This window comes from Populus alba, chromosome 19 (assembly GCF_005239225.2).
Source record: "Populus alba chromosome 19, ASM523922v2, whole genome shotgun sequence".
Classification (NCBI taxonomy): Eukaryota; Viridiplantae; Streptophyta; class Magnoliopsida; order Malpighiales; family Salicaceae; genus Populus; species Populus alba.
The window spans coordinates 14,137,152-14,160,639 of NC_133302.1; the positions used below are offsets into that span (position 1 = coordinate 14,137,152).

The 23,488-nt window shown below is 31.8% G+C and overlaps 1 pseudogene; it reads left to right on the top strand.

Moving 5' to 3' along the window:
- Positions 1 to 1,768: 1,768 nt before the first annotated feature.
- On the top strand, positions 1,769 to 9,790 carry LOC140955056 (uncharacterized; annotated as a pseudogene).
- The last annotated feature ends 13,698 nt before the right edge of the window (positions 9,791 to 23,488 follow it).

Below are 23,488 nucleotides of genomic sequence, written 5' to 3' on the forward strand. Positions count from 1 at the left end.
TTCTCTTTTATTGTATCTAACTTTGTTTCTTTTGTTTTGTTTCTATTTTTTTTTTCTTCTTCCTTTTATTCTCTTTCTACACATGCATGAGTGTTTGGTCACGTACATTAAGTAGTAGACTTTATAGGGTATCCTCATTATTTTCAGAAAATATGGCCGAAGAAGATAACTAGTCACTTCATAATGAGAATAACCGTGTTAGAACACTTAGAGACCATATGAATCTCACAAGAACAAGTGCACCCTCATGCATAGTTTTCCCTCTTGATACATCTCATTTTAATTTTAAGCCAGACATTATTCAACTTTTACCTTCTTTTCATGGCTTAGATCTAGAAAATCCATACTTGCATTTGAGAGAATTTGAAGAAGTTTGTAACACTATAATGACTTAAATTGTAGCATGAGATCTAGCTAGAAGCAAGAACTCCTAACCTCCCTACACTCGGCTTGCCCTACCGTGGAATACCATTAGATTAAAGCTTTTCCTTTTTCATTAAAAGATAAAGCTAAAACATGGCTTCAAAATCTTAGGTTAGGATCCATTCCTATTTGGGATGGAATGCAAAAACAATTTTTAAAAAAGTTTTTTATATCTCACAGAACCAACTCTTTCAAAAGATGAATCACCACTTTCACTCAAAAACCAGGTAAAACATTTTACCAATGTTGGGATAGGTATCGAGACATGCTTAATACTTGCCCTCATCATGGTTTTGAAACATGGAGATTGATTTCATAATTTTATGAAGGGTTAACACCTACAGATAAGCAAATGGTTGAATTGATGTGCAATGAAACTTTTAAAGATAAAGACCCTAATGAAGCAATGGAGTATCTAGACTTGCTAGCTGAAAATGCGCAAAATTAGAACACTACAAGCACTTATAAAGCACCAAGTAAAACCCAACCTCATACATCTAGTGGAGGCATGTATAACCTTAAGGAAAATTATGACCTCCAAGCCAAGTTTGCATCTTTTAGCTAGAAAAATCGAAGCACTAAAATTGAAAAAGAGTGGTCAATTAAAATCTGTTCAAGACATTGTGTGTCAAATCTATGAAACAAATGAACATGCAACTAATGATTGTCCAACTTTGCCTTTTTTCAAGGAATGCCTCCATGAACAAACTCATGTTTTAAACAGTTTTTAAAAGCCCAATCATAACCCATACTCACAAACATACAACCCTTGTTGGAGAAACCACCTAAATTTAAGTTGGAAGAGTGCTAGTAATAATGCACAAACTTCACAGCCACCATTTCAAGCACACCATAATTTTCAAAATTCTCATGGATATGCACCTCCTTATGCTCCACTACCTAAATTTAAGTTGGAAGAGTGCTAGTAATAATGCACAAACTTCACAGCCACCATTTCAAGCACACCATAATTTTCAAAATTCTCATGGATATGCACCTCCTTATGCTCCACTACCTAAATTTAAGTTGGAAGAGTGCTAGTAATAATGCACAAACTTCACAGCCACCATTTCAAGCACACCATAATTTTCAAAATTCTCATGGATATGCACCTCCTTATGCTCCACCTCCTAGAAGAAATCTTGAGGAAAGATTGCATGCATTCATTGAAAAGCAAGAGGCAATCAACACTCAACTTGCTCAAAACATGACAGATTTTAAAGATACTCTTGCAAAGTTAACAGTTGTTCTTAGTTTCTAAGAGAAAGGTAAGTTTCCATCTCAACCATATCAAAATCCAAAAAGGCAGTATAATACAAATGCAAGTAGTTCTGGAAGTCAATACATGGATCAAGTCAAATCAGTCATCACTCTTCGTAGTGGTAAGGTTATTGAAAAACTCATTATTGAACCTTGTGAGAAAGATGATGAGTCAATCTCTAAGGGTAAGAAAGGGGTTGAAACTGAACATTATTAAGAAAAGACTGATTCTCCGCCAGCACTTCCATTTCCTCATGCCATGACCAAATAAAGAAAAGTCAATCACAATTCTGATATCCTTGAAACCTTAAAACAGGTAAGGATCAATATACCTTTATTGGATGCTATTAAACATGCACCTTCTTATGCTAAATTTTTGAAAGATTTATGCACTATGAAGAAAAAACTGAATGTGAAAAGATAGCATTTTTAGCCGAACAAATAAGTGTTATTCTTCAGAACAATAATGCTTTGAAATATAAAGACCCTGGTTGTTCTACAATTTCTTGCTTTATTGGAGAACATAAAATTGAAAGAGCTTTACTTGATCTTGGAGTAGTGTGAATTTACTTCCATATTTGGTTTTTCAAAGTCTCAATCTAGGTGAGTTAAAACCAACTTCTGTAACTCTTTTACTTGCTGATAGATCTGTAAAAGTGCCTAGAGGAATAGTTGAGGATGTGTTAGTACAAGTTGATAAATTCATTTACCCTGTAGATTTTATTGTCTTTGATATACAACATGTTGAAGCATGTAATTCAATTCATGTTATTTTAGGACGTCCATTTCTTGTAACTTCTAATGCATTGATTAATTGTAGGATTGGATTGATGAAGCTATCATTTGGAAACATGACATTGGAGATGAATATTTTCAACATTTGCAAGCAACCTGAAGATGATAATGATTTACAGGAAATGAACTTTATTGAAAAATTACTTCATGATCAATTTCAAACCACTTCCAGTGAAACTGAGATTGATGAATCTGACAATTTATAAATGGTCTATTTTCAGGAAAAATCAAAGGCATGTAATTAGAGACCACAAATTGAATAATTGCCACCATGATCAATTGAATCCATACCCTCAACTGTTCAACCACAAAAACCTGATTTGAAGCCGTTACCATTCAATCTCAAATACTCATTTTTGGGAGAAAATGAAACTTTTCTGATAATAATCTCTTCAAAATTTAATGCACATCAAGAAGGTAAGTTATTACAAACTCTAAAAATGCATAAAAATGCATTAGGATGGACCATAGCTGACATAACAAAGGAATTAGTCCTTTGATTTGCACACACAAGATTTTTTTAGAGGACAATGCTAAACCTTCTAGAGAAATGCAACAAAGACTTAATCCTAATATGAAAGAAGTAGTGAAAAATAAAGTTATTAAGCTTCTAGATAATGGAATCATTTATCCTATTTCTGACAGCAAATGGGTAAGTCCTACCCAAGTTGTACCCAAGAAGTCTGGAGTCACTGTGATAACAAATGAGAAAAATGAGTTAATTCTAACTAGAACTATTATTGGTTGGTGCATGTGCATTGACTATAGGAAACTTAATTTAATTACTAGAAAATATCATTTCTCTTTACCTTTCATGGATCAAATCCTAGAAAAAGTTGCAGGTCATGAATTTTTTTTAGTTTCCTAAATGGCTATTCAGGTTATAACCAAATTGAAATTGCATTGGAAGATCAAGAGAAAACTATTTTCACATATCCATTTGGTACTTTTGCATATCGAAGAATGCCTTTTAGATTATGTAATGCACCAGCCACATTTCAAAGATGCATGCTTAGCACATTTGTGATATGGTTGAATGTTTTCTTGGATTTTTATGGATGATTTTTCTATTTTTGGTGATTTATTTGATGATTGTTTAACTAACTTGGAAAAGGTTTTAAACAGGTGTGAAGAGAAGAATTTTGTACTGAATTGGAAAAAATGTCACTGGTAACAAACGGCATTGTACTTGGTCACATTGTTTCATTGAAAGGAATTGAGGTTGACAAATCTAAAATCGAGTTAATTGCTAACTTGCGAACACTAAAATCTATTAAAGATAGATAATTCTTAGGACATGCTGGTTTTTACAAAAGGTTCATTAAAGATTTTAATGTAATATCTAAACCATTGTGTAACCTTCTAATAAAGAAAAATGTTTTTGAGTGGACTGAACAATGTGAAAAAGCCTTTGTTAAACTTAAAGGTTTGCTTACTTATGTTCTTATCATTCAACCTCCTGATTGGTCACTACCTTTTGAAATAATGTGTGACGCTAGTGATTATACCGTGGGTACTGTCTTGGGACAAAGAAAAGATAAGAAATCTTATGTGATTTACTATACAAGTAAAACTTTAAATATTGCTCAAATGAATTACACTACCATTGAAAATGAATTACTTGCAATAGTGTTTGCATATGACAAGTTCAGATCTTATCTTGTTGGCTCACCTGTTGTCATTTTTAATGATCATGTAGTATTAAAATATCTTATATCTAAGAAAGATTCTAAGGCTAGATTGGTGCGGTGGATTTTGTTACTTCAAGAATTTGATATCACAATCAAAGAAAAGAAAGGCACCAAAAATGTTATTGCAGATCATTTGTCAAGATTCACAACAGATTCGAGATCTGACATCACACCAATCGATGACTACTTTCATGATGAATCTTTATTTTCTGTCTCTACAATGCCTTGGTTTGCTAATATTGTTAATTTTTTTATTTTAGGACAATTGCCAGCTCATTGGAGTATCCAAGACAAAAGAAAGTTTTTGAACAAAATGAAAAACTTTTATTGGGATGACCCTTATTTATTCAAATATTGTCCTGATCAAATATTTTAAAGATACATTCCTGATAATTAGGTAAGTAGTGTCATTAAATTTTATCATTCTAAGGCATGTGAGGGTCATTTCTCATAAAAAAAGACAACAACAAAAATCTTACAAAGTGGATTTTACTGGCCCACCATGTTCAAGGACTCACATGTATTCTGCAAGACTTAAAAGATTAGGATCTATTTCAAAATGTCACATGATGCCTTTAAATCATATTCTTGTCATTGGAATATTTGACTATTGGGGTATAGATTTTATAGGTTCATTTCCTCCATCATTTGGTTTCTTGTACATATTAGTCGCAATAGATTATGTTTCAAAATGGATAGAGGCAATTCCAAGTCAAAACAATGATCATAAAACAGTGATAAAGTTTTTAAAAGAAAATATTTTCAATCGATTTGGAATCCATCAAGCTATGATAAGTGATGGTGGAACACATTTCTGCAACAAGTCATTTGAGTCTTTAATGAAGAAATATGGAATCACACATAAAGTTCCCACCCCTTATCACTCTCAGATGAGTGGACAGGTAGAACTTGCTAATAGGAAGATCAAATAAATCTTGGAGAAAACAGTGAACCCTAATCGGAAAGACTAGTCCTTAAGACTTAATGATGAACTTTGGGCTTATCGAATTGCTTATAAAACATCATTAGGTATGTCACCTTATAGACTAGTCTATGAAAAACCTTATTACTTACCTGTGGAACTTGAACATAAAGCTTATTGGGCTATTAAAGCTTTCAATTCAAATCTTGATGATGTTAGTCAGCTGTGAAAATTACAAATAAATGAGCTCGAGGAAATAAGAAATGATGTATATGAAAATTCAAGATTTCATAAAGAAAGAATTAAAGAGTTTCATAACAAGAAAATACTAAGAAAAACATTCAATGTTTGTCAAAAAGTCTTGCTTTATAATTCTCAACTCCATTTATTTCCCGAAAAACTAAGATCAAGATGGAACGATCCTTTTATTGTGAACCATGTGTATCCATATAGAGCCTGTAATATCGAGAATCCAAAGAATGACAATGTTTTCAACGTAAATGGACATCATTCAAAAGTTTACTTTTACAATTTTTCAGTTGAACATGACTCTATTGAATTGGGTGATCCTATATATAAAGATTGATTTTTTTTCCTCGCATTGTTTTTGTGTTTTTTTTTTGTTATTTTTATTTTGCTAATTTCTCTCACCCCCGTCAAATGGCGTATAATGGTACTCTATAACTTAAGTCGATTCTTTCAGTTTTCTATAATAACTGATATCTGTGTATATATTTGTACAATTCTTTGCTCTTACCCCTTTCTTTGAATATCTCCTTCAATTCTCGTTTGAAAATGGACACCACTCTTGAAAAATTGAAAAAGTATTTTTGCGCTCTGCCTCAAAATGCAATTACAAAAATTTACCATGCTAAATGTGCAAGATTGAGGTTGTTAATGAACCATAGAATTTCTAAAGATATTCGCTGGCTAATTGAAGCAAAGGTCCAATTATCAGGTGAGTCCTCTAATTCTTTCATTTCATACATGCCTAGAACAGGTAAAAGCACTTTTGCAAAGAAACGTTGTGCAAAACGACTGAAAGTCTGTCACAGATGTGCTAGATAGACTTGTAATGCAACATGTCGTTCTTTAGAAATGGTATCTGTAAACCGTGAAGATAAAATAGAATTCATTAAGGATAACCTGAGTAAGGGGTCTTTAGATAATCTTCTATTGACTTTTGAGACACACACTAGTGGAGATATGTATCATGCAATTCATGATTTATGGCCACAATTCCATAAAGAACATGCTAGACATAGTCTTGGGAATCTGACAAAAAAAAGACCTTATTTGCCAGTTTTTTAGACAACTAGATGGAAAGCCTATCCCCAACCCATAGAGGGCGTTTAAGCTATTATTAGATGTAAAACCAATGAAAGATATGAGCTACAATCATAACTACCTGTACATACACATGCTTTTTCAAAATAAATAAATAGAGAGAGAGAGAGAGAGACTACAACTAGCTTTTATATAGGTGGTTTAACTGCATTTTCAATTTCTCATCTATAAATTCTTCTCTTCCTTCCCTTCATTTCTACTCAACCTATACATTCATCAAATATAGAAATGTGTAGAAATGGCAAGTTCCTCAAGGCATTATATAAGAAATATTTTTGTTTTCGGTGGATCTAGTTCTGGGAAGGAAATTGTAATCACCAAAGAAAAAAAAAACCGGCTTTAGATAAACCAAAACAAGGATAAGGATACATCTAAACCAACCCCCAAACAACCCATTTCTTTTGATGGGGAGTATAAATATAAGGAGAGGAGAGTGAATGATCCATCTTCTTCCCAAACCAGCAGTTGCATGTCATTCCTTCCTTCCCCTTTCACAACAGAAACGTGAATCAAACTAGTAGAGATGACTTTGCGAACTTGTGAGGGAGAGATGAGACCTTGAGAGAGGAGTGGGCAGCTGCATAGAGAAGAGGAAAAAGAGAGCTGGAAAACGTGAGAGGAGGAAGCTGAAGAGAAAAGAATAGTGTCAAACCTTCCTCAAAATTTGTTAAATTCAGAAGGTACGGGTCATGAAACTCTCTTCCTCTACCCCTTAAGATCAAAAAACGAAAATGAAGAAGAAAAACCCTAAGAAAAGAATTGATCTAAGACCTAAGCCAGCTGTGAAGGAAGCTGAAATTAAATAAGAGAACAAGCAAACAAAAGTAAAATAAAGCCAATTTCAGAACATCTAACAAATAAATAAAATGGAAATAACAAATCATGATAGAGGGCTAGCTCTAACTATGGGGTGGGCCAGCATGCATGTATGTGTGTTCTGCTGGAATTTATTGAAAGATTTTATGCAGAAATTAATGTGTTCTGCTGTGATGTTGTTGTGTTGAAATAAATGTGTTCTGCTGTGATGTTGTTGTGCTGGAATTAATGTATTCTGTTGTGATGTTGTGTGCTGAAAGTAAGGAATTCTAAACCTGTTTTTATGAGTTTTTGCAAGTTGATTTTGAATTGATGACTGGATATTAAATCATAGATTTTAGTTCTTAGACTTAAATTGAGGAAAAAGTATGAGTTACTAAATTAAAGAACTTCTTTTGTTGTGTGTAAATAGAAAGGTTGACGAATCTGGACAGTTTCGTCTCTTGATTTTCAAGAGATTTCGGGTAGGAGGATGAAAGAATTAGGATCATATTCCTTATAGAAATTGTAGTTTTGAATGTTGGCTAATTAATGAAATTGATCTTGCTCAATTTAGAGTTATAGAACTCCCGTCATGGGTCACCAAATGAGACAGTGACAGTTCAAAAAATGTCTAGATAGTAACAATTCAAAAATGTCTAGATAGTAACAATTCAAAAATGAGACAGTGACAGTTCAAAAATGTCTAGATAGTAACAGTTCAAGAATGAGACAATAATAGTTCAAGACAGTAACAGTTCAAAAAAATAAGACAGTAACAGTTAAAAAATGAGACAGTAACAGTTAAAAAATGAGACAGTAACAGTTCAAGACAGTAACAATTCAAAAAAATAAGACAGTAACAGTTCGAGACAGTAACAGTTCAAAAATGAGACAGTAACAGTTCAAGACAGTAACAGTTCAAAAATGAGACAGTAATAGTTCGGATTTTACGTAGAAATAGTTCAAATATGTGTATATAGAAATGATGACTGAAAGAAAGACTTATTGGTTGTTGATATGTTTATAATAAAACATATTCGTGAGTGAGAGGAACTTATGGGATAAACCTGTGAATTTCAGGAGGGACCACAAGCTTGGGGCAACAACAACAGCAGCAGCAGGGGAGTACAAATAGAGCTTCTATTTCAGGTAGATGACTTGCACCTTCCCTTTCCATATGTTGAATATTGAAATATTTAACTTGAGTATTACCATATTGTTAGAACCGATATTAGATTGTCGAATGCTTAAATGTTGATTAAAGGTTGATTAGCTTCGGCTAATGGCATCTGTATGGATGACCGGGATAATGGACTGATTAGCTTCGGCTAATGGCATCCGAGTGGATGGCCGGGACAAATGAATGATTAGCTTCGGCTAATGGCATCCGAACGGATGGCCGGAACAAAGAATGATTAGCTTCGGCTAATGGCATCCGTATGGATGGCCGGGATGATGGACTGATTAGCTTCGGCTAATGGCATCCGAGTGGATGGTCGGGACAAATGAATGATTAGCTTCGGCTAATGGCATCCGAAAGGATGGCCGGAACAAAGAATGATTAGCTTCGGCTAGTTACAATTCGAAAACTTGTGCATCTAATTGTATTACTAGTTGTTATATCAACTACATGAATAAATTATAAATGTTAATACTTTATTTAATGGCCAAACCGTTAGTACCATTATTATTATTATTATTAAGTATTTTCATCCTCTTAAATGTTTTATACTACTGCAGGGACGTCACACCAATGAGATGTTTAGGAAACCCGATACACGGGAACCTACTTTTGCAAGGAATCATGTAGATGCATTCTATATCACAATGTATTTTGTATGGATCAATGTACTAAATGTATAACTTTTACTAGATCCTTTTTATTTAAAAATGTGATGTCTATTAGTGGGATAGGAATGCAAAACTTATGACTATTTATATATTCTTTTAATATGATCTTCAAATCATGCAACTTTGATATTATGTGTTTGTGTAAGATTCACTTTTAAATGAAATGTGGATTGTATCGATTGTAGTTTGATGATGTGAAGCTTCAAGTTCCCTAATTACCGACACCATGTGTTTTAAATATAAAAAAAAAAAAAAATTACTGTTGATTTGGGCTTGGAAAGCCGGGTTGTTACAGAAATAAAGTTTTTAGAATTAGCAAATCATTTTGATCAGGTACTAGCTGAGAGAAAGATTCATTTAATGTATGGTGGAGTCAACCTTGGGTTAAAGGGGGGAAGTGTCAATAGCTCCATTTTTAGGAGGTAGTCAAGTTTTAGGGATTGTCCCAAAAGCTTTAGCACAATGGGACATCATTGGAAAAATAATTGGAGAGAAATTACAGGTCTCCACATTGTTTGATCAAATGAATATAATGTTTAAACATGTTGATGCTTTCATTGCTTTACCAAGTGGTTTGGGCACATTGGAAGAGATATTTCATATTTTCTCTTGGGCCCAACTGCACATTCACCATAATTTCATAGGTCTGTTAAATGTTAATGGTTTTTATGATAATTTATTGTCTTTTCCGACCAAGTTATGAAATAGCAATTTCTAACATCTTTGACACAACAAATCATAATTTCTGCTGCTACTGCTGAACAATTGATTAATCAACTACAATCTTTCATCCCTGTAATTGATCCCTCCATAAGTCGCATAAATTGGTCGACTATAAAAAGCCAAAAAAAGCTTAGATTGAATTTGAGCCTTCGTTTGTGAAACCTTGTGTCTTTTGGTTTTATTAATAGCATATTATTTTGTTTTGTTATTTCTTATATTTATTTAATGTGTTTCAGAATTGTCAGTGTTCTTTGTTTCAGCTGATGTCTTCTATACTATATCTTTTTACCTTAGAACATTGAGGATAATGTCTCATTTTGGTTGGGGGGAAGGATAGTAGTTGATATTTTCAAAAAAATAAAAATAAATTTAACTAACTGTGTTTTCCATTTCATAAATCAATTGCAAAACTATTGTTACTAGGATGGTAAAGTAAAAGAGTTCTTTTGACTTTTGAGACGCATCTTAGTAAATATTTTTAACAAGATCTCTCAAAATACTTCTTGAAATATTCAAGTTTACAAACTCTCGTATTGTTATCACTTGATTATGCTCATATGCTCATTTAACAAGTATTCTTAAATCTTCATTTTCACACACACACTTTAACATATGATTGTGGGTTGCACATTGGATTATTACATTATTTATGTTCTTTTGTTAAAGGTAACAACTAATGAAAATGGATAGTATATAATTTGCAAAAACAAAAAATAAATAATGATAAAAAAAACATAGATACGTTTGGTTTCGTAGCCTCCCTAACTTAAGCAATTAAGCCCAAAAGGGTGTTTTAACACTTAATACCCTAAAGTCAACTGACTTGGGAGCTATTGGCCTAACGCTTGTTACATGGGTTAAGGAGAAAAGCTTAAGGGAATCAAACATTGCACTATCTACATAGCAGTATCTGCAACCCGAGTTACTAAGATCGTAGGGGTGTCTCAACACCTAATGCCCTAAGACCAACTGGTCTGGGAGTCATTACCCGAAAGCTCATTACATGGGTTAAAGATGCATTGTGTTTTAATTTATGTGTGTGTGTGTGTGTGTGTGTGTGTGTATTTGTTTTTTAAAAAAAATAATAAGAAAAAGATAATAATCATAACCCAAGGAAGTTAACCTTAAACATTAGAACAAAAATTTTTTTTTCTTCCAAGTAAAGCCCTATAACTATGTGCTGATATATTGAACACAAAACGAAGGTTTATTAATATCTTGTTTAAGAGGTATTGAGAAGATATATAAATTTAATAAGTTTATTTATCTGGATAGATTAATAGAAGTTGAATGATGAATGTCTTATTTTATGGAATTTGCAAATTATTTTTCTATTTTAACGCTTTGATTACTAGGGACTAGTAATAAGCTGGTGGGGTGTGTGATTAGTACTTGAAAGTGCATTTTCATCAAGGTATTATACCATTATTTTGCACTTGAAGTATCAATAACTCCTTAACTAAAACATATTTTATAATAACATATCTAATAATATAAGATACCTTTAATTTATGGTAAATGTTCATCTTAAATGCAGGCCTATCATATAAATGAAAGGATTGATTGATGAGTTTAAGTACTAAAATTGAAAGGACAAAGAGAGCACCAAACTTAGAAAAGAGATGTTGGTACAGTCCAAACTAAAACACTGTTCAGTAATTGGATCATATCTAGAGTTGTAGATATCAGATTTAGATCTGCTTTATATGGATGGAAAGGTAAGGCATAGGCCCACAACTTTCATGTAGAGTCTAAGATTTAAAAATGTCGTTTTCAAGTCCAAATTTTAGCAACAACGGAGAAATCTGAATCTGTCCTGCAGCCCAGACACTTTTTAGTGTTTAGCCCATATCTCGAGTTCTAGAAGTCCAAATGACCTCAATTGTTTTTTCCTTGAAAGATAAGACAATTTCCTAGAACTTTCATTAGTACAGTTGGTTCCGCTTCTGATGTTAGCAATGACATTTTGTTCAGACAAAAAGTTAAGGATTTTCACCAAGTCAAGAGTTGGTCACCCACTCAATAATTAGTCATCAAATCAATAGTTCCAAATTTTGGCCTATAAAAGGTGGCAGTTGCCATGTATTTAGGAGCTTGGTTGTCCAGATCAAGAACTTGCTCTTGCTCTCTCTCTTTATATTTTTTGTAATTCTTAAGTTTTGCTTTCATTAATATCTTGTTTATACTTTTCATTTCCTTTCCTTTACTTAGTTAACTTGTATCTTATTTATGTTCTTATTTTATTTATTTATGTTTCTCTCTTTCATTATGTTAGCTAAGTTTATTATGTCAATGTGAAAAGGTTACACTAATGGTGTAAGAATAAGTATAGTGTAAACTCAACATGGACTTTAATGTTTGATACTAACATGTTTTGTATTTGTTATCTTGTTCACTCTTAATACTTTGCTTGTTAAATAGTTAATCTAGATTTGTGTTGCATAACACTTGATACAATAAATGGTTGGCACTTTCATAGCCCAACCGTATGGTATAACCTACACATGTGCTATGAAAGGAACTTGATTTGTTCTTAACATAAGTTATAATCATGAATCCCTGGTAATATTTACAAGTATTAGCATTATTCGAATAAGATAACTAATGTAATCATGTTAACAATTTATAATCCGATTAGAACCTCTTTTGTGTGTGGTTTCCAGTTGAGTAATAAAAGTTTATACTATACTTGTTTGAAATACCATTAGTAAATCCTTTAACCTTGACACTTGTTTTTATCATTTTTTTGTTCTCACATTGATCTTCCATCTCAAAATTCTCATCAACTTCTTCTTCTTCTTCTTTATTATTACTACTACTACTACCACCACCACCACCACCACCACCACTATTAATATTATTATTATTATTATTATTATTATTATTATTGTTACTACTACTACTACTACTACTACTACTACTACTACTACTACTATTATTATTACTACTATTAATATTATTATTACTAGTACTATTATTGTTGTTGTTGTATTATTGTTATTTATAATTTATACAATTAACCTCCATGTGGTTCAACCTCGATCTTGCAGGGTTATTTATTACTTCAACACTCCTGCACTTGGGAGAAGACATCAATATTTTGGTCATGTCAATATGCCTCCTCTGCAGACCTAAAAGAGGAGAGGGGGAAGAGAGAGGCGGGAAAAACCAGGAGAAATAAAAAGGGCAGGAAAATGAAGAGAAAAAAAAGACAACGAGAGGAGAGAAAAACGCAGATAACAGGGGAGAATAGAGGGGGTTTTCTTTCATTCTTTAATAGCTGTGAAAGAAAGGAAAAGAAAAACATAACAGAAAAGAGGAGAGGGAGAGAAGAGAAACGAAAGCAAAACAAACCGAAAAGAACAAAGACACAGGAAAAGACCAAATGAACGTAGACAACGGAGGATTGAAAAAAAAAAAAAAAAAAGGATTGCCAGCAAACCAAGTCGTGTCTCTTCACTCCTAGTTTTTTTTTTTTTTTTTTGCATTTTAAGTGATTGGCATTGTGCGGAGATAAATTTAATTACCTCCGCACTGTGTAGTGCATGTATGAATAATTCATGCATGCAACCCGCAACAATGCCAGTAAGGTCACTGGCTTAGGCCAATGATCCTGCTAGGTCTGTTGGGTTAAGCCCAGCCATATGGACCGAGCTGGACCCAGCCAAAAAAAAAAGGAGTAAGATCGTTGATTTTTTTTCATGTATTTATTTTATGGTTTTTTCATGTAGTTATATATGTCTAAAAAATATTTTCTTGTGTGTCGCATACAACCAATACCCTAACATATTTTGAACATTCCTCCTTTTATATATATAAACAAATATTAGAAGTTTTAAAGGGTCAATTTATAGGAATTATTTAGTCATAGTGATGCGAACCTCGTGATCACGTGGTCACGCAACCCACACACAAAGACAACAAATCCCAGAAAGCCAAGTAAATCAAGTTTGATAGGAGTGTGGCACAAAGATAACTTGTATCTAGGCACCAACACTATTGGAAACGGAGACCCCCACCTAACAAATATTGATTCGTGAACGAGAAGTATAAGGATGACGTCACGAAGATAGTTATTCTTCGATAAGTCATTTTTCAGTTCTTTAGAGAACCATGGAAGGGAGATTATCTCACCAACACACACGCACAAAGTGCGGCAAATAAGAAGTTTTATTAATCTGAATTGTCTAACCTTACATGTCTGGTGATGCCTTTATTTATAGTGATTGCAAACTAAAATAAACCCTAATGGACCTCTTATGTGGACTTATATGATGTCCACTTACAATTAAACCCAAATAATATAAATAAACCAAAAACTAAGAAGAAAATAATAATAAAATAAATAAATCCAAATTTAAAATTCTAAATATGATAAGATCAGATTTGTTGCCCTTTATAAGTCTCATATAAGCTAGGAGAATCAAATCTAAAGGTGGAATTAATTCTGAAATCTTCTTTCCTTTTTGTAGCTAGGATGAATAAGGAATCCTTGTAAGAAAAGAATTCTGAAACATTTATGAATCCTTGCCACACTTGGAAACTATGTTGCAGCCCATTAAAAATCTTTTTAGAATTAGGAGATTTTCAAAATAAGCTGTCACATCCTTTTAGGAAAAGAATCCTAGCCAAATAGGAAGCCCACAAGTCAAAAGGAAGTAAATAACAAAACTCGTACAGCCTCTGTTGACCTGTGTTTGGATGCCTTGACGAACTCCGATTGATATGATATTTTAACCCAACATGGGACAACATGTCAGAAGAATCCACATAAAATTTCAGTCCGATCCAATGGTAGGATTGAGAATTATGACGATTGCCGTAAAACTGGATAGTTACACATTTTACATCAAAATCCGAATTTGACCTTGCCTGGATCGTATCACATAGTTTACATATGATAAATTTGTTGCATAAGTAGTTAATAAATGAGTAGCTTTCTATAATGATATCGAGTTTAAAAGGTAGTGTAAAAGTACAAGAAATATAATAAGCATATTTTAGGGGAATTTTATGAACAAATAGGCTAACCCTCTATAAAAAAAACCCTCGTAAGGAAAAGGGAAAAAAAGAGAGGACATATGTTTCTTGTAAGAGACATAAAAAAAATATCCTTCTAAAATGAAGTTTTCTAAAAAAAAAGTCTAATAAGAATTATAAGACTTCTTCTTCGGGAGTTAAAACTTCTAAAAAGATTGTTCCAATTTGCTATATATGTTGCAAACCTGGATATTAACAAAATAAATACAAGGAAAAAAAGATTAATTCCCTTGTAATTGATGAAAGCCTCAAGAAAACCCATTGCACAATTCTGATTAATGAATCAGAAGGTGAAGACCTAAACCTCATAATAATTTAGAGATATGATTCATCATTTGATGAGTTGGATTCTAACAATTCTACTTCCTTTAAATCACAAACTTGCAAAAATAATTGTGATTTTGATGGTTGCATCACTAAAAGCTTTTTTAGTATTAGTATAAAAATGCTTATAAATGAAGAAAGTCTTATGTTAGACTTTATAGATAGAATTCAAGACCCAAATAAAAACAAGATCTCCTTGAAGCCTATCTCAAAACCATAAATCTTAAAAACCATATTGCTAAGGCTTATCGAATATCAAACTACAAGCATCCATATCTATCATGTCAACATAAATCTCACTTCACTTTTTCATGGGACAAAAATACTTTATAGTATTAGGTTACCCTTATTTCTACTATTAACTTAATCCACTTAATTTTATATGGGTTATGATGTGGTTATAATGACAATTTTAATTTATTTGTGATCTGTTTATCAATAATATCTTCATAGCTTTCATTATCAATAATCAAATCATTAGTGCTTATATATTTATTTGAATGCTTATGTGAAATATTCTTGTATGAAACATGCATAGATGTTTAAGTTAAATGAAAATTATATACAAAGTCGAGGCATGCATAAAAGTTAAGGTAAGTAGCTCTACTTAACGTATATGAAAACATATTATTGGCATTTATGTGTTGTACAAGCTTTATGATGATTTAGACGAGATTTAAAATAATATAATCATTTAAGGAAATCGTCAAAAAAAAAAAAAAAAAGCAAGGCATGGATACATGAAGTGATGCAATCATGGTTTTCAACTTCAAACAAAAAACTTGACACAATAACTTTCAACTTGAAAGATCAAAATCTTGTAAAAAAAGGTTTGCCAAATAACTTTCAATTTGATTACGAATTATTTTCTATACCTACAAAGCCTAAACAAAACTAAAAGTCTAATTGGTCTAATACCTAAATCGGTCTAGTCAATTTTTCCAGAAAAAATATCTAGCCAGAATTTTTCCAGTTTTTAAATTAGCCTGGTTAATTTAAAATACAGGTCATTGTTTTGAGAAATAGTCTAATCTTTTTCTAGGAATTATAGAATTTTCCAAGAATCTTCAAAATAGTCTAACCAACTTTGATAACAAACTAATTGATTCTCCAATGGATAGAAATATTTTGAAAAGTGAGCCCAACGACTAGTTTGATCTTTTAGCCTTATAAATACAACTCTCTTCAGGAAAATGATTAATATCATCCAATGAAAAAAAAATATAATCATATCCCTACTCTCATACAACCACTTACAACCTTTGTTATACTTTTGACTCATCCAAAATAAGGTTAAATTGTTTTTGGAAAAACTCTTTCAAGTACTTGATTTGTATTCCATTCAGCTTTATTAAGAGAGCAATATTGTGGAAAATTTAAGTGAGACTTAAAAACACTTGGGAAAACCTTATAAAAACTATTTAAGTGGTTTAATACTTGACCATCTATAAATAGTATTATTGGGAAAGGTTTCAATCTTTAACTTATGAAAAAGATTGTGTGAAGATTTGATCATCAAAAACAGACTACTATTTATGGTGAATTAGGTATGAAATAATCTATTTTGCTTTGAATCCTCAACAACCTTTGTTGTTAGCAACATCTTCTTAACCCTATGGGATTGTCCTTTATCATCATCATCATACTTATACAAATCTTCTTTATAATCTTCATCAGCATGACTCTCCCTCATCTTCAAAAGGTTTTTACTCATGCTATTTATCGATAATGATGATCAATTTCTATCTCTTAGGTTATGGTGGTTTATCTTGGTTTGCCAAGTCTTAACCATCTACCATCATGTTTGACTTTGCTAACACCCTCCATATAAACCAGTTGTTGTCTATGAAAAACTTAACTAATTGCTCTAGCCATAATATTCACAGTTAATTATGAGTTATTTAGGGCATTGTAAAGGCTTAAAAGGAAGCGTAAAAAACTCTACATAAAGATTTGATCAATGAGAGCATTTTATAGCAGACTTAACTAAGTAGATATATCAATTACAATGGGGAGGTGAAAACAAGAATCGTGAAAAAGAGAAGAATATATTTGAATATTCACCTTAAGGTAGTTATGAAATCATACCTATTTCTAAAAATAAAGATTAATAGTACACAATAGATTGATATCATTGATAGAGTTATCACTTAAAAATGGTATACCTAAATCACCTTTGTAACAAAAAACAAAACTCAAACAAACTGTTAAAGCTTTAGTTGATTCAAAAACTTATTTAAATTACATAGTTAAAGGACTAATACCATCCAAATATATCTAAAAACCAAGGTTGTTAAAATCGAGATTTTAGAACGAAACGGAAAGCCCTTCACAAAATCGGATCGTAAAATCGTAAAATCGTAAGGAATTTTGAAATACATTAAAAAAAATTCATGTTTCAAATAAAAATTCATATATAGTTCAAGCACATTAAAAAACATGTTTCAAATAAAACTTCATACATATTTCAAGCCTTCAAATAAAAATTCATATATAGTTCAAGCATCTTAAAATACATGATTCAAATAAAAGTCATACATAATTTAAAATAATCAGCTTCTTGTTCTCTTCTAAGTACTGCATGAATCACAAATAATCATTGTCTTAAACTTATAATCAAACAATGATAGAACCAGAGGCAGATCAAAAGAACACCCATGTTGAATCCTTATTAACATTAACTAATTGGCGAAACCTGCCTAATTTTAATAAAACCAAGGTTTAAAAAAATGTTTGTGGCTAACCCCATAATCTCACATGCTGCCAGATGACGGACAAGTGCTTTACCATTCATCATCTTCTTCATGGAAAAGGCAAGGCTTAAAGTCACAGGCAGTGGTGGTAGCCCCTCGGAACTGAACACCAAAAACACAACAAGCAAAAAAAATTCAATAAAACCAAGGTTTAAAGCTCGGAGGTAACACCTTGATCAACTAAAACCGATTTGTCAGCACTGTGCAGCAAAAGAAGACAAATCAAAAGAAGTGCAGCAATTAAGCTTTCTTGACAACTCAAAACGCAGTGCACTGCTTAATTTGTCAGCACTGTGCAGCAATGGTACCTGTATTTGTTAATTGTTCTGAACCCGGCCGAAGCGAAGCAGACCGAAGCGAAGACAATCACTTGCGTTTTGAACTTCAAGGCCGAAGACCGAAGCGAAGGATGGAAATTAACAAATACAGAGTAACAAAAACGAAGATCGAAGCGGCGAAGCAGACGTGAATGGGATGGGAATTAGCAAAGAGCCGAAGACCAAAGACTGAAGAGTCACGTGAATGGGAAAAGGAAATTCCAATAGGCGTCTGACAGGTGGACATTGGGGGGGAACTTTCAGTGCAGCAATTATATTGAAATCGTACAATCGGTCATGAGATCGCGATTTTGCGTGATTTCATCTTATTTTTGCGATTTTACCCGATTTCAACCCGATTTTACTCATTTTCGATTTTGTAGTCCGATTCAACCCGTAATGCATGTTTTGACTCGTAAAATAGTACGATTTTACGAGTCAAAACGCGATTTTGACAACCTTGCTAAAAACCCATTCAAGTTCTCACTACTGCTAATAGATGGACTCTACTAATTTAGTATAAACTCTTTAATGTTGTTATTTGTAAAAATTGAGTTTGAATCTCAATGTCTTTTGTCATGGTTAAAAATCTTTCCCCATGAAAAATTCTAGAAAATTCTTCTTTGTATACATTATTTCATATCACACATCTTGATGAAACTAGCATCATCACCATAATAAATAGTCACTAAATACATTTCACCTTTTTCACTTAACTTGTTCCTCACTCTATCAACACCCATCTAAAACGCAAAGAAAAATTTCTTTCCTACCTCTAAGAAGAGGTAGGATGCAATCACATAGATCAAAAGCTAGAAGAACCTGAAGTGTAATGGAAAATTGCCCAAAATCAAGGTATTTTAACCAAGAAAATATGTGCTCCCATCCATAATGCCTTTTAGGATAGAAAAGGCTATGTCCTTAACCTATCTTAGAAAGATGGGTTTGATGAAAGACACATCCCAACTAATGCCATTCCTATTGCTATGAACCCTAAGCATTTAGACCCATACCAAAATAAGATAAAAGATCTTTTATCTAAAGGCCTAATTAGGCCTAACCTCAACTCGTAGAGCTACCTAACTTTCTCTGTTAAAAGTATTGTTGGGCTAGAATAAGGCATCCTGATGCTAGTAATTATTTATAAGCCTTTAAAGAAGGTCCTAAAATGGATCGGATATTAAATTTCTAGTAAGGAAGATTTGTTGAAGAAGCATTATAAAGACAAAATATTCTATAAGTTTGATATAAAATCAGGTTTTTAGCAAATACAAATCAATGAAACAGATAGATACAAAATAAAATTCACAATACCATTTGGCCACCACAAGTAGAACATAAAACCTTTTGGACTAGAAAATGCTTCTTCTAAGTTCCAAAAAATCATGCATGAAATCTAAAATCATTATTAAAGATTTATCACATTTTATATTAATGATATTGTAATTTTCTTTGAATTCATGGATCAACACTTTAAACACCTCAATATATTATTTAATTCTATAAAAAGGCAGGCTTAGTTGCATCATCTAAAGAGAAGATTATATTCTAACCTAAAATAAGGTTATTGGGACATCATATTTATAAAGGTCTAATTCAGCTTATTAATAGGGTTATCTAATTTAGTGATAAGTTCTCATATGAAATTATGGATAAAACATAACTAAAATGATTTCTTGGATTCCTTAATTATATGTGAGATTTTTATAAAAATATCATCCATAATTGTAAGCCTTTATTTTGCAGGTTTAGAAAAGAATGTGCAGAATGAAACTATTAATACACCATTGTAAAATAATAATAATAATAATAAATAGCAAGGTCAAAGCTAAAGAGCTTCCTTGTCTTTCTATTACTAATCCTATTGTTTTTAAAATTGTTGAGATAAATGCCTCAGAACTAGGTTTTGGTGGAACTATAAAGCAAAGAGTTTATGATAAAGAACAGTTAGTAAGATTCACTTTTGAACTTTGAAATCAAGCTTAACAAAACTATTTCACGATTCAAAAGGAAACCTTATCAATAGTTTTGTGTATCTCTAAATTTAAAAGTGATCTTATTAATTAAAAAAAAAATCTTATTGATAACTAATTAAAAAATATCCAAAAGAAATTCTAATAAAAGATGTAAAGAATATGACCTCTAAACAAATATTTGCTAGATGAAAAAACCCTCTCTTTTTATTTGATTTTGATATATAATATTTAATATATCAAAGCAGAAAATATTTGTCTTCCTAATGTTTTTAATTAAAGAATTCATTTTCTAATTAGAGAATTCTTATAGGGATCACAAACTAAAAGCAATTTAGAGGTCTTTAGAATTCAAGAGATCTCCAAATCCTTGGCATATTAAAGAAACACATGTAGTCTATTCTAATATCCAAAGAAGCTTATGAGCTAGCTCTTCCTCCAATCAACGATAAAGAAATTTATATCCGTTTCATTCCATAAAATGTTTCTAGCATTTTAAGATTGAAAGACCTTTGATTCCTTCTTCAACCTCACAAAAGGTTGCGACATTGCACTTATCAAAGCACTTTCTACCATTACATAATCAAAAATGGGCTATTTATTATGAATAGCTCTTATTAGAGACATGATCAATTTTTGTCCAATAGATTCCTAAAAGTAGAAAAGATTGGGTTTATTTTAAGCTCCTAATTAAAGGAATTATTACTCAAATAGGGCTTTAATTCTCATATCTTCATATTTCTTACTAACTATTAGTTTTTACCCAAAACTTATAGTTATTATGACTATATCAATGTCTAGAAAGGAGCCCTGACATATGATAACAATGTTGGTAAGTATAGTTGGTCCATTTAGTTTCAGCTATCTTAGAAATCTCAAATCTTTTCATAATGGTTTCAAAGCTAAAACTCTAAATGAGGAATCTTCCAAATCCAAATGTCAATTTCTATGAAACTTTATTTGGAGAAATATCTTAAGGCTAATAAGTTTATTTTTAAGCTGATTAGTTTTGTGAGCCACTTTCAAGCATATTTTTTAAACTCGGCCTGGTCCAAGGCCCGAGTTCTAGGTTTTGACTGGATCACCCGGATCAATATCTATTTTTAAAAAAATCAAAACGACGTTGTTTTAGTAAAAAAAACAAAAGTCTATGGGTTACAATCGGGTTTTTTGACCTAGTTTTGTCGGGTCAAACCATTGGGTCAACCAGTCACACCGGGTCATGATTTTTTCTATTTTTCTTCAACCCGGGTCGTTTGGGTCCCGGGTTGACCCGCTGGGCCGGGCCGGGTTTCAAAATTATGTTTTCACATCCCCTGGATAGTTAAATAGGATTTTCAAGTCTCATCTCAAGGTGAAGTCTAGTTTATCTTTACTCACACTACCTCAATCCTTATTAGGACAACACTTATTAAATGGTGGGATAAATTCAATTTCTTAGATGATCTAGGTATTTTTCATAGAGAACAGCAATTCTCTCCACAAAGCTCAAGATCCCTAAACTTAAAAAAACTTTGTAAAGACCTTCTCTCCTCATCTTCGAAGCAAGAGCTAAATAGATCTTTGTTTAAAGCCTTTAAAGAGATTAATGAGCATAGTTTGTACTAAGATTATCAAAGATCCTTTAGAAGATAATAATGATGTCATGAAAGAGCTTAGCACCCACCTCAGGTATAATTGATGCCCTTCAGACTTTTTCGATCTTATCAAGCATGTGACATAATCTTTTGCTTTTCTATAAGATTGTTAGCCACTTGTTTAGGTCTTATCTTTTTTTATATAAATTCTTTAGCTAATTGTTTAGACCTTATCTTTTAGTTTAGTAGTTTTAATGTTGTATTTCGAGGCCTACATAAAGACCTTTTTAGTTTGTAATGGACATCAAAGAATTAAAAAATTATATCTTCTCTCATAACAAAAAAAAAAATCTCTCTCAAAGAAGTCTCCAACATTTTCAATTTGTAATTGAAATGCAAGTTAAACCTCTCCTTCTTTATTTTAGTTTTTTATACCTCTTAGTTTTCATCAGTTTAATACTTGTTGATCTTGCTTTAGATTTTGGAGTGAAAATAGCACCATCCATAAAAGACCTTTCTAAAATAAGAAGCTAGCTCCCTTTTAAAAAAAAAAAAAAAAGCTCCTTCTCGAGCCTCACAAAAACCGACAGCCTAACTTCTTTTAAGGTAATTGAAGTTCAAAAAAAACTCCCTCTTCTCTAAGTAGAAGAGATCATTCCAGATGAATAAGGAACCAATATTGTTAAAAAAGCAAGTTAACTATTAAAATCTTACAATTTTACGAGTCAATATGTATTTAACATGTCAAATCGGATTAAAACTCAAAAACTAGTAAACACGGTCAAACTCATTCAAACTCGGTAAAATCAGTAAAGTCAGACCGATTTTACGAGTTTGAAAAAAATATAAAATTGTGCATTCTGATATTCTGTACTTTAACATTTTCATTGTTTTAAATTTATATTTTGCAAAAGTTGTGCAATTTGATAATCAAAAGCTTGATTTTGACTATAATTATTATAATTTTTTTTAATGATACAAATTATTTGTGGTTTTCATTTCCGTAAAATTAAAATACCCATTCATTCTTCACAATTTTTTATGTAAACTATTAACATATCAATTGATATATTACTTTGTTTTAGCTGGCAAATATATAAAATAAAAATTGTAAATTGACATGCTTGACCTTTTGAGTAATTAATATTAAATGATCTAATAAAATTTAGAAAGACTCATTTATTGTAAATGGCAAAATAAATGAGTCGATTTGTCTAAGAACTGAAAGAATCAATGTAAATAAAATAAAGGTATTTAGACTTTTCTATTATTTATTTTATTTTTTTTTTATTATATTATATTATTAATTATTACTTGATTGAAATTGTTAATATATAATTAGTTAAAATATTCTATTTATAATTTTACAATTCAAATTTATATTGTATATTCTGTGAAAATCAGATTTTTGACAACCTTATAAGGAACCAATGAAATCATTACATTATTGTTTTTTTGCATAATTTTGGCTGACATTTTCCAGTGTAACTTTACTTCTTTTTATAACGGTCCAGATCCACTTCACTACTTTCTATATTGGTCTGGATCGCAAGTATCCTTGATGGGCAGAAGTGAAACCTAAGCCTTGAAAAATAAGAAAAATAAGAATTGAACATTTAGTTGCCCTGAAATACCGAGATACACATTTTCTCCATCGTAGGGAGCATTTAATCAGGAATGTCCAAGCACCTAGA